Here is a 10,730-nt window from a genome sequence, read left to right as displayed (position 1 = left end):
AGGGGGGGGGCAACAAATTTCAAAATTCCAATTTTTGGCAATTTTCTGGAATCTCCGTAACCGAAAAGGTGAGTTTTTGGCAAAAAAAAAAAAGACGGGGGAAGGGAGGAAGTTTTTCACAAAACAAATATTATTATGGTAGTAAGGGTTTTAAATTGCAATGATAATTTTAGATAAAGGAAATATTGTACTGGTATACGATGGGGAGCGGCTTTGACCAGTGCTCTTCTGTCATGATGGTCGTAAGGTTAATTTACAAATCAAAGTAGTTCTATATTAAACTTATGTAATAAATAGATACATAATGCATTTTTCTGAAAGCTAATAAATACTGGTGGCAAATGCTTAGGAAATTTGAAAATGGTACGTTGTACAATTAATATTGGCAATCTTCTCAGAAGTACAAACTCTGTAAAGTTCAATAATTTCTTTCTATGTCGTTGCATTCAACATACGAATGGTATATTCAAGCGAATTTATATTTATACTGTATAATGTAACATTTATAGCAAGCTACTTGTGTATTGTTTAAAACAGGGCTTTCCATGGGGGAAGAAGCTATGAGGATCGAAGAAGAGACTTACAAATTGCTACTTGTCACTAGATCAACCTTTGACCTATCATTCTCCACCAACTTCGGTATGCTCGAGAGAAGCTAACCTCTCTCCACCACAGGTTCCGAACAGAATTAGCCCTGCCAACCCCACCACTCCTACAACTTTTAACCCTCCCTCCCCCGCACCACCCGACATCCGTTTTAGTCCACCGTTGGAACCAATACTGCTTGCCCTGCCTCCTCTGTTAATTCACTTCCTCGACTGAGTTCCTATGCTGGCACTCTACTGTCGGTCAATATTAGCTCACTACCTGACTGCTCTCTGTGCTCGCACTAGCCAATACCTATAAACAATTAATTGTCATCTGTGCCACCAAAATTACCACAGAAGTTGTGTCCGCGTCACCAAGGCTCAAGCCGAAAGGCTTCCATACAGGACCTACAGTCAGTGCCATTTCATATCCAATGCACTCTGTGGAGATGCCCCACACTGCAACAACCAGCTTACTACTGAGGACTTTGCTGCAATCCTCCAGGGTTTATCCAAATAAAAGCTCATTAACCAGATCCCTAAGGGAGCTCAGAATAGCTTTGCTCATGCACTCTTCAGCTTGTTGAAAAACGTATGTTTATCCAACAATACGCCCAACTAGCAGAAACTGTTTCTGTTACCTCTCATCTCTCTCCACATGCATGATGTGAAATCAGGCTACCTTACATCCTCTCTCAAGCAACAATTCCAGTTATTTGAGTCGACCCCAACCACTTCTCACCTCAATTTAACATCGAGCACAGTTCCTACTAACAGGCAACTGATAAACCTCAAGTATGCAGTCAATACCAAATTCAGCAAATTTGACATAAAAGGGGTTGTCCGTCTCCTCTCTTCTCTATCCTCCCTCTGTGTAACTCTGAGTCTCTTAAACGTCTGAAAGAGCAGCACCCATCAGCACCCCCAGATAATCAGCTAAACTGGCCTGATCCCCCAGAATACTTGAGACTGGTCTTCACTTTTGATAACATTAGAAAGGCGATTTCATCCTTCTCTGCTGGTTCAGGTGCAGGAATTGACAGCCTTCAGCTTCAACACCTCAAGGATGGTATCTCCTTATTGGCCGGTGATGCTGGACTTGAGCTCTTGGGGAATTTGACTCAGTTTGTGATCCAGTTTTCCTCAGTGAACGTTCTCCCCTATATCTGCCCACTGTTCTTCAGTGCAAAATTATTCAGGCTCACTAAACCCAATGGAGACCTGCACCACATTGCAGTTGGCTGCACCCTTCACTGTCTTACTGCAAAGGTGTGTTTACAATCGGTCTCTAACCTATTGGAGGAGGAATTTTTGCCCCACCCAGCTAGGAGTGAGCACCAAATTGGGATGTGAAGCTGCTGCCCATGCTACCAGAGCCTATGCCAACTTGCCCTCCTTGCCACCCAAGGTCATCCTCAAACTTGACCTCAACAATGCATTCAACTCCGTCAGCCATGATACTGTCTTCAGCTCAGTAAGAGGGAGGATCCCACAACTCTACTGCTTTGCATGGCAGGCTTATCAGGAGCCCTCCTACCTCTCTTTTGGTGACCAAATCATCACCTCTGCCTTAGGAGTCCAACAGGGTGACCTACTTTGGCCTACACTAAGGTGGTGAATTGTTTTTGTTTTCCTTCTGGTTTTTTTTTGTGTTTATTGTTTTGTAATTTTTTCAATTGTGTTCTCTGTTTCATCCATTTTTCTAATTTAATTTTTTCTTTTTTTCTTCTAATTTATGTCATATTTCACAACAAATTCCACAATTTGTGGAAATTTTTTTAAAACAATAATAATAAAATTTCGACATTTTCACCAGCAACAAAGACAGGCATGGTGAACACAATGGTGAGTGAAGAAAAGTTACATACGTACAAATTTTATTATCTTTTCTTTAATAAAATGGAGGAGGTGCAAAATTTTCTTTAATATTTGGATTGAGTGAAGGTGGTGAGCTGGCAGAATTGTTAGCATGCCAGGCATTTCGTCTGTCTTTTCAGGGTCGATAAAATAGGTACCAGCTGAACACTGGGGTCAATGTAATCAACTTACCCCACCCTGAAAGTACTGGCCTTGTGCAAAAATTTGAAACCATTATTTGGGTTAAGGGGCAAATTGCCAGTTTGAAAACAAGTGACTTAATCTATGGATGACAACAAATTGCTTTTCAGCTATGTATTCATTCTTTTAAATGTTCCATAATTTTGGTCATTAAGTATCACTTTTCTATTCTCTTCTAAGACAGAAGATTCAATCATTGTAGACTCAAAATAAAACCTAACAGTTTTTCAAATTCTGTTGACAACAAACGCTTCATTTCAAATGCTAAAACCTGTAAATTAAGCGATTTAATTTTAATAAAAAAAACTCACTTTCCACATCTCTGACAAACTGGGCAAAGCTACATATCTTTACATACAGCACAACTCACTCCACTTATAATTTCCTTATAACTTTCTTAATAGTGCATATTTTTTGCGATGATCTTCAGATAAGTTTTGAGAGATGTACATTGAATAACTTGCACATGATTATTGCATATTTTGTCTTGCTTCATAAAATTAGTCATTTTAAGTTTAACAAAAAGAAAAAAGGTTTTCTCTGCCATTAATTGATCTATATAAGCTTTAACAGGCTATCTGTCTTAATGTTGAGAGAAAGAAAACCATTTGTGTGTTCCCAATATAAAAAATTCAAACATTTTTGATAGATAGTCAGCGGATGCATGAAACACTCCTAAATGAAGATCGTGACATACAGTAAAAAGATTTCAACTTGAGGCTTTTAATATACATCATTGGGTTTAACCCAAACATGGTTCTAGTGTTTTTTATAATGACTACAAGTTCATTAATATTTTTTTTTCCCCTAATTAATTCAAATTTTAAGGTTCCCCAATAATGTTAACATTACATTTTGTGAATTCCACCAAACTAAGATCCGTAACTTGATGCTTTTATGTTTTTCTTTAAAATATATTATTGCCATCCAAGTATTTTTACAAGATGGATTTTGAAACATTCACACAAAGGCTACAGAAAAGAAGTGGTGCTTAGAAACAGAGCATTTTCCAAAAATTTCTGATTAAGATTGAACTAAATACTTTATTTCTTTTATTTCTGGGCAAAGGATGCAATCATTTGGTTATTTCTGATGAATAAATGATAAATGGCAGCAGTTGAGAGGGTGTATCATTTTTGTTAAACCAACTCACACTTATGAAACCTAATACAACTTGATGAGCAAGGGTAAAGATAGACAAAAGGGGTCTTTAGGAGAAGACTCATGTTGGATATGTGTTATGAGAGATGTAGATGTTTGAAATGCTGGAATTGTTTCTGAATATGGAATTTCATCACAGGCCAAGAAAAGAAATGAAGAAAGTTTGTTCTTTAATTCCAGGTTGTCTTGCCAAGTGTCACCATACTCTGATAGTTGAGTAGTATACAGTAATTTTCAATTGGAAGAATACAGCTGTTGTTGTTGTTGTTGTTGGCACTCTGTCGTTTACAACGTCGAGGGTTCCAGTTGATCCGATCAACGGAACAGCCTGCTCGTGAAATTAACGTGCAAGTGGCTGAGCACTCCACAGACACGTGTACCCTTAACGTAGTTCTCGGGGAGATTCAGCATGACACAGAGTGTGAAAGGCTGACCCTTTGAATTACAGGCACAACAGAAACAGGAATTAAGAGTGAGAGAAAGTTGTGGTGAAAGAGTACAGCAGGGTTCGCCACCATCCCCTGCCGGAGCCTCATGGAGTTTTAGGTGTTTTCACTCAATAAACACTCACAACGCCCGGTCTGAGAATTGAAACTGCAATCCTATGACCGCAAGTCCGCTGCCCTAACCATTAGGCCATTGCGCCTCTGGAAGAATACAACTATCACACAATTAATCAACAACTTTCTTGACCTACTGAGAGAAGTCACTATAAAATGTGGAGAGACTATGGCCACCATAGACAAAGATGATGTGAAACCATTACAGTATAAGTAGTAACATCCTGTCAAGTATTTATCTGAATTTATATAGCATAACAGGGTTAAACGACACAACAAGGATATTCTATTTTCAATAATCTAAGATAGACAACTTTTTCATTGTGCTTAGTCAAATGCAAAACATCCACAATGTTTGCAGTAACAATCTTAAATAGTTATCTGTGAACAAAAGGGAGGTAAGTAACATCATCATCGTTTAACGTCCGCTTTCCATGCTAGCATGGGTTGGACGATTTGACTGAGGACTGGTGAACCAGATGGCTACACCAGGCTCCAATCTGATTTGGCAGAGTTTCTACAGCTGGATGCCCTTCCTAACGCCAACCACTCCGAGAGTGTAGTGGGTGCTTTTACGTGCCACCGGCACGAAGGCCAGTCAGGGGGTACTGGCAACGGCCACGCTCAAAATGGTGTATTTTATGTACCACCTGCACAGGAGCCAGTCCAGGGGCACTGGCAATGATCTCGCTCGAAAGTCCTTACACATGACTTTCGAGCGTCATCATGTCCTAATTTCTTGGATCGTATATACTCCATCTTAAAATCATAGTTTAATAATACAGTACTCCAGCGTTGCAACCTACCTACTAACAGTATGGGTAGGGATTCCTTTCTTCGACCCATATATCAATAATAACAGACAACGATCAGTCCACGGTCAAAAACTTCTACTGTGTAAAAATCTATGAAATTTTTTTATGGCAACACACTAACATTATTGGTGTTCTCTTTTGAAATTTTCCTTTCAGACTTCTGAATTGTATTGTGTCTGGGGAGAGTCATTCTCTTTTAGTACCTTATTAATTTAACACACTCACTGATTTCCATTCATTTACTTGTATTACAGTTTAAATAAGTTCTATTGTTGTTGTTGGCACTCCGTCGCTTACGACATCGAGGGTTCCAGTTGATTCGATCAATGGAACAGCCTGCTCATGAAATTAACGTGCAAGCGGCTGAGCACTCCATAGACACATGTACCCTTAACGTAGTTCTCGGGGATATTCAGTGTGACACAGTGTGACAAGGCTGACCCTTTGAATTACAGGCACAACAGAAACAGGAAGTAAGAGTGAGAGAAAGTTGTGGTGGAAGAGTACAGCAGGGATCGCCACCATCCCCTGCCGGAGCCTCGTGGAGCTTTAGGTGTTTTCACTCAATAAACACTCACAACACCCGGTCTGGGAATCGAAACCGCGATCCTATGACCGTGAGTCCACTGCCCTAACCACTCGGCCATTGCGCCTCCACAAAAAATAAGCTCTATATGCAAGGAACAAAGAGCAAAGCCAACAAAGTGGAAGTCTTTAAACCACTTACAAATACTTTGTCTGCAAAGCTGCTAAAGTGATATTGCATACAGAATAAATACTACAAATGATGTAGTATCTATTTCAGGATCGCAAAAAAAAAAAAGCCCCAGAGATCTTCTCATGACCTCTGATCAATTTTATTTGAATTTTCATTTAAATAACTTAGATTTACAACTTCAAGGTAAAATTCAGCTCATAAATGAAATGTATAACCATTTTGTTGCCTTTGAAAAAGAGCTACAGTTGTGGGAATATCAACTTCGAAATTAAAATTATGTGCATTTTGCATCATTTCAAGGAAGGAAACCAAAGGATTCAGAGCTATTTGTGAATACAATCCAGGATTTGAGAAATGAATTTGCATCATGTTTTGCTGACTTTCATCTGCATGCATATCAGTTTAAATTGTTTGTTGCACCATTTCATGTGGAGGTGGAAACAGTATCAGAATGTTTTCGAATGGAATTGATTGATATGCAGTGTGACAACTTATTGAGATCTAAATTTCATTCTAAAGATGTTTCATTGATTAACTTCTATACAAAATATATTTTTTCCAAATGGAAAGTATACCAACTTAGTGAATCATGCAAAAATGATGGCATCTTTGTTTGGAAGCACTTATCAGTCTGAGCAATTATTTTCCAAATTGAAGCAAACTAAGAACAATTTCAGAACAAGATTAACTGATAATCATCTTGATAATATGTTGCACTTGGCATCAACAAGTTTGAAGCCTTAATATTGAGAAGCTTTCAAGGAACAAAAAACATCAAGTTTCCCATTATTTTTTTGGCTATGTATTTTTACAATTTTTTTTTAAACAAATGATTTCAATGATGTCTTAGATTGAATAAATGATGCTTTACCATTACTACATTCATCTGTGGTTAATACAAATTATTTTTTAAGTATAGTCAACACTCGTGATTAAATTTTAGCTTGTGTAATTTTCCATAATTATTCTTTTAAGGCCTTCGTCTGGCCCGCTATCCATCATTAATACTCAATCCAGCCCATGGAGGCAAAGAAGTTGCCAATCCCTGTTTTACTTGTTTCAGTCATTAGACTGTGACCATGCAGGGTTAGGGTTTGGGTTAGGGTTGAAGAATTGTCTTGAAGAGTTTTTAGTCAAACAAATTGACCTCAGTATTTATTTTTTATTAAGCGTGGTACTTATTCTATTGGTCTCATTTGCCAAACCACTAGGTCACAGGGACATAAACACACCAACACCAGTTGTCAAGCAGTAGTGAGGGACAAACACAGACACACACACACAGAATCTTGTGGCCAGGAAGCAAGCTTCTTACAACATACCCATAAATATATATATATATATCCACTGGTATTTAAAGAGTGTTAAACACTTTCAGTATGCAAATTAAGGATTCCTCCATAGAGTAACTACAGCATTTGTTGAGTACATAAACAGTTTGGCTGCTTGTTTCTCTAGAGACTGTAAGAATGATGTAAACACCTCTGAAGAGAACCCAATAAAGTTTTAAAATCGATTAAGGTTGTTCATCATTTTTACAGTCTGCAGAGAAATGGCTAAAATTTTCCCTGTTTATAATTATAACATATGTTACATATATATCCATGACATTTGTCATTTGTAAGCAGAAAAATTGGAAGAGTTGAAAGCTTCAATGCCTCTCTTTACTCTTTTACCTGTTTCAGTCATTTGACTGTGGCCATGCTGGAGCACCGCCTTTAGTCGAGCAAATCGACCCCAAGACTTATTCTTTGGAAGCCTAGTACTTATTCTATCGGTCTCTTTTGCCGAACCGCTAAGTTATGGGGACGTAAACACACCAGCATCGGTTGTCAAGCAATGTTGGGGGGACAAACACAGACACACAAACATACACACACACACACATATATATACGACGGGCTTCTTTCAGTTTCCGTCTACCAAATCCACTCACAAGGCTTTGGTCAGCCCGAAGCTATAGTAGAAGACACTTGCCCAAGGTGCCACGCAGTGGGACTGAACCCGGAACCATGTGGTTGGTAAGCAAGCTACTTACCACACAGCCACTCCCGCGCCTCATAGGGTGTTTTTTTTCATTTTTATCCCAGATAAGAATCTTTGTATTAGTCAAGATTTGAGGGAAATAAATATTGTATTTGTAAGTTGTGGGTTCAGCTTAGAGTGTTTGGTTTGTGTGGGTGATTTTTTTTCTGAGGGTATGTGCATGTGTTACTTTTATTTATTTTTTTTTAATGCTGATGATATTTGTGTGTGTGTGTGTGTGTGTTGTGTGTACATGTGTGTGTTAGTTTGGACAATAGAGTTATTTTTGTTCACAAATTTTGATTATCAGCCAATATTTCTAAGGAAATGGCCAAGAAATGTAATTAGCTGAATAATAAGAGTAAACAAAATAAAACCCCTATTTTTGGAGATGGACTTTAGAGTGTGGTAGATTGGAATATTTTAGCTTAAGTATTTCTTGTCTGAAGGTCAATAGGGTGACTGCATCAAGTGGTAAATATAGTAATATTAGTGTAATAGCTTTTATTCTGGAGGAGGGTGCTATGAGAAAGATAGAGAGTTGGGTTGAAAGTTAGATGTATGCAGTGGGTGTGTACAAACAGAAGAGAGAGTAGGAGTAGTGGTAACTTCATACAGATGGACATTGTTAGTACTAAAAATATGCATGCCTATATACTGTGTATATACACACATCTAATCCGTGTATATATGTGCATGACTTTTTGCCTGCCTGTATTTTTAGTTTTAATGAAATCCAACTATGGACAGACACTACCATGTAACCTATTTCTCCACTTACACATACATCACTACACAAGCATCTATCTTTCAGCCTATTATGTTCATCATCATCATTGTTGTCATCATCGTCATCATTATCATTTATCATCCATTTTTCATGTTGGTATGGGTTTAAGAGGACCCAACTAAATGGAGGGCTGTGTTGAGCTCCACTGTTTGTTTTGCCATGGTTTCTATGGCTGAATACTCTTCCTAATCCTTTCTAGTATAGATGCATGGGCCTGAAATTTGGAGGAAGGGCTAGTCGATTACACCAACCCCAGTACTCAACTGGTACTTATTTTATTGACTCCAACAGGATGAAAAGCAAAGTCAACCTCAGTAGAAAATGGAATGGAATTTCAACTCAGAATGTAAAACTGGAAGAAATGCTTTGCAGCATTTTGTCCAGCTTGCTAATGATTCTGTCAGCTCACCGCCTTCCTACTGCCAACTATTTTACATTGTTTATTGAGTAGTAGTGAGGTTACCAAATAACTTGCAAGACAAAGAAAAAAAAGGAAAAGTAAAATCCCCCTCAAATGAGTGGGTGTATTTGAGAGAGGGGGAGGTGATTTATGTCAAGAATAGAAAGGCTAAAATATGAAAGAGGGACAAGCGTGGATTTCTTGTATCTATAAATAAGATATATGGCTACCCAGCATTATGTGAGGGTGGTTGAGAGTAGCTGGAAAAGAGATAAAGATGGTGGTGATATAGTACCAACTAATATTACTTCAATGTTTTATCAATATCGTATGAGGACCCTTAGGATCTTAAAAATAAAAATACTGATGCCAAAAATTCAATTCTGCCATATTTTTAGCTCATAAAACAGAATTTTTCTTTCGCTCCTGTTAATCATCAAATTACTCTAGTTTGTTATTTACCACAAAAAAAGTCAACAAACCAAATTTATCTGGAAGGAAGACTAGGAGTAAGGTGGTGAAATATGATCTTCAGATGTTGTGTCTTACAGAGGCAATGACAAGTGGCCAAGACTGATGGCAATTTGTTGTGCTTGAGAAGACATTTTGAGTTGAAATTGTAGTCGTGGCCAGTGCTGGTTACACATAAAAGGCACCCGTGCTGGTGATATATAGAAGGCACCTGTGCCAGTGACATGTAAAAGGCACCTATGCCAGTGACACATTAAAGGCACAAGTGCCGGGGAAGCATAAAAGGCACTTTGTACACTCTGTGGAGCGGTTGATATTAGGAAGAGCGTCCAGCCATAGAAACCAAGCCGTAACAGACTGGAGCCTGGTGCAGCTCTCCAGCTTACCAGTTCAAGTCAAATTGTCTAACCCATGCCAGCATAGAAAACAGATGCTAAATGATGATGATCATCATCATGATGTATCTCCTTTCATGTAAAATATAAAAAAAAAAAAGAATCTTCTGTCCAAACAAACATATACCCCACATCTGAGTCAGTCGCATCTCTCATAAAAACAGTATCCATTTGAAGCCAGTGATGATTTAGCAGAATCATTAACATGTTGGATAAATTATTCTCCAGTCATCGTTTCAAACTTTTGCATTCTGAGTTCAAATTCTGCCAAGGTCAATTTTGCTTTACATCCTTTTCAGGGTCAATAAAAAAACAAAGGCAGGGGAATGATGGAACTTTCAGATTATTGGACTGGATGTCTTGTGATATTTGCTCCAGTCCCTTGCATTCTGAGTTCAAGATTCGTACAAAGTTTGAATTGTTTCCAAAGGAATTTTTGTCCATTCTTCAGCTAAAACAGTGTCCAGTTCTTGTAGTGATGATGGTGGATGATATCGACTCCTTACTTGTTTTTCTAAAATGCACCAAGATCTGGGGACTGTGGTGGCCAGATAAGATGTTCAACTTCACTAGACTGTTCCTCATGCCATTCAGTAACAATTTTAGCTGTGGGAGTTAGTGCATTATCATACTGAAAGACTGCGTTTCCGCACCATAGGATGAATTTGATCAGATAAAATGCTTAAATAGTCCTGACTATTAATTCTGCCATGAAGGGAAACCATTGGGCCGGCGGATTTCCAAGATACA

The 10,730-nt window shown here is 38.3% G+C and overlaps 1 protein-coding gene across 1 annotated transcript in view; it reads left to right on the top strand.

Annotated features, from left to right (window-relative positions):
* The window catches only part of LOC106873216 (coiled-coil domain-containing protein 134), a 73,384-nt gene that overhangs the window by 2,992 nt on the left and 59,662 nt on the right, over positions 1-10,730 (top strand). The gene's annotated exons all lie outside the window — the stretch shown is intronic.

The sequence above is a fragment of the Octopus bimaculoides genome, chromosome 11 (genome assembly GCF_001194135.2).
Source record: "Octopus bimaculoides isolate UCB-OBI-ISO-001 chromosome 11, ASM119413v2, whole genome shotgun sequence".
Classification (NCBI taxonomy): domain Eukaryota; kingdom Metazoa; phylum Mollusca; class Cephalopoda; order Octopoda; family Octopodidae; genus Octopus; species Octopus bimaculoides.
Note: the sequence above shows the minus strand (reverse complement) of the source record. Positions and strands in the feature narration are given on the sequence as shown.